Genomic DNA, 2,155 nt, shown 5'->3' on the forward strand with positions numbered 1-2,155 from the left:
CATCGATCGATCGCTGGGTTTAGTAACGCGTAGCCTGCAGTGCAATTGTCGGAGTAATGGGCCACGGGTAGGCCAACCCGAGCCCCGGGACCTTTCAAGACATCGGGGCAGGCCGCGCCCCTCAGGCCGAGTCCCAGGAGCGACTCGAAAATGTGCCGAGTCCCAGACGACGACTTCACGATAAGCCGAGTCCCAGATGGCGACTCCAAGATAAGCCGACTCCAAGCCGGCGACCTCCAGAGAGGCCGGCTGTGGAGAGTCGGCCCACGACTCCACCCTTGTCTCGAAGGACGAGGCGGGATATGGCCACGGCCTGGCTGTTTCCCCCCCAGCTTACGAAGGGCCGGCATGGCTACAGTGAGCCGTATCGCTGGAGATCTCCGGCGAGGCACGGCACTGTTGCCATGCCTGCCCTAACCTCAACCACAGTGTGCAGCGCACTGTGCCCATGACGCCAGCCTATACAACCCAAGGGCGGCGAGGCCGCCCGTCAGTGGGTGGGACGAAGGCGGCATGAGCGCCCCGAAGACGGACCGGTGGGAGTCGGCCCCCCTGGAGTCGGCCGACCCCTCCCCCGGGCCCCACACGCCATTAACCAGACAAGATGGGGAATGGCGACAGTGAATGCATGCCGGACGGCAGCGCTGTTGCCATGACCGCATGACCAAGCCAGCGTCATCAGGAGTGTCGCTACAGTATCGAGCCAGTCCGCGGGACCCGCCAGTCGGCGGGCCCCAGAAGCTGGCAGGAAGGACGACGGCCTGAGAGACAGGCGGCTGGGACCCGCGCCTAGCCGGATTACTATTGTACCCCCGGGGGGTAGGCCTATATAAACCCCCCGGGAAGCCCATGCAAAGGGTTCGGACCCATATAGAGATAGACCAAATAGCACAGGGAGAAGAGAGCTAGCCTTGCCCTCTCCTACCTCCAGAAACAGCTCCAGGAGCACCATTGTAACCACTTTGCCATAGTGACCATGCGGAGACCCCGCAGAGCAGCAGTAGGGGTGTTATCTCCTAGGAGAGCCCTAAAGTTGGGTAAGTTCCGCCAGCGTGCATGTCTTCGCCTCATCCCGCTTCCAGGCACCGGCGACGTTCTACTCGCTCCCACCATGATAAGCCATCCTTTGGCATATGTCGTACCCAACCCCCGACATTTGGCGCCCACCATGGGGCGAGGTGCACCGTCGTCCGGAGATCTGCTCTGGAAGGGAACCCTGTTCCTCCCTGGCGAGCACACCCAGCTCGGCACGCCGGATGGCGTCTGTGCCGACGCGCTGCACGGCGCTGAGATCGCCTGTGCGGCCAGCTGCCTTGCCGATCTTATCGGCGAGGTCCGCCTCTCCGATGAGCCTGTGTCCGACGCAGGCACGAGTGGCCCCGAGAGCCTCCTCGCGGGCCTCCTCGACTAACTCCACGTCGCCGGCGAGCTTGCCGTGGACCTGGAGTCCATAGGATCCACCGACCCGATGTTGGTCGACTCCGACACTGCGTCGCTCGACGCGTTCCCCACCAACGTGGTGGTCTACGACGAGCCGCTCTCTTACGCGGGGAGCGGCGGAAGCACCGTCACTGAGGTCCTCGTCCTCGACCACGGCGAGCGCTCCGGCGAGGGAGCGCACGACCCGCTTGACGCGGCTCTGTGAAACCTCGCCGCGCCGATTCCGAAAGACGCCGACGCCGAGACGCTGGAGGCGCTCCGACTTCAGCTCGTCGAGGGCGCGAAGAAGCTGGCAAGCATGAGGCGCTTGTCAGAAGCCTACCAATGCGAGATGGATCGCGCCGTGGGCGGCTCGCCCGCTCCGACTGGGCCTAGCCGCCTAGGCGCGGTCCGACAACGCGGCGCAGCAATCGCCAACCTGTTCGGGGCTGATCGCCCTGTGTACGCCACGCCCGCAGAGAATATCCGTGCCGCCCAGGCGGCGGCAGACGAGCTCGACAACTTCAAAGCCAAAGAGCGTCGCATGATGACGGAGCGAGTTCAGCAGCTCCTCGACGCGGCTGCCGCGCAGAATGAAGCCGGCTGCCGCACCGAGGCGCCGCAGCGCCAAAACGACGACCCGCCGCCCCGCCGAGACCAAGGTGCGACGTCTTGGACGCCGACTGGCGGGGCCCGCGGGAAGAAGGACAAGGAGCCGGCTGTCAGCCACAGTCGG

The sequence above is a fragment of the Triticum aestivum genome, chromosome 3B, assembly GCF_018294505.1.
Source record: "Triticum aestivum cultivar Chinese Spring chromosome 3B, IWGSC CS RefSeq v2.1, whole genome shotgun sequence".
NCBI lineage: Eukaryota > Viridiplantae > Streptophyta > Magnoliopsida > Poales > Poaceae > Triticum > Triticum aestivum.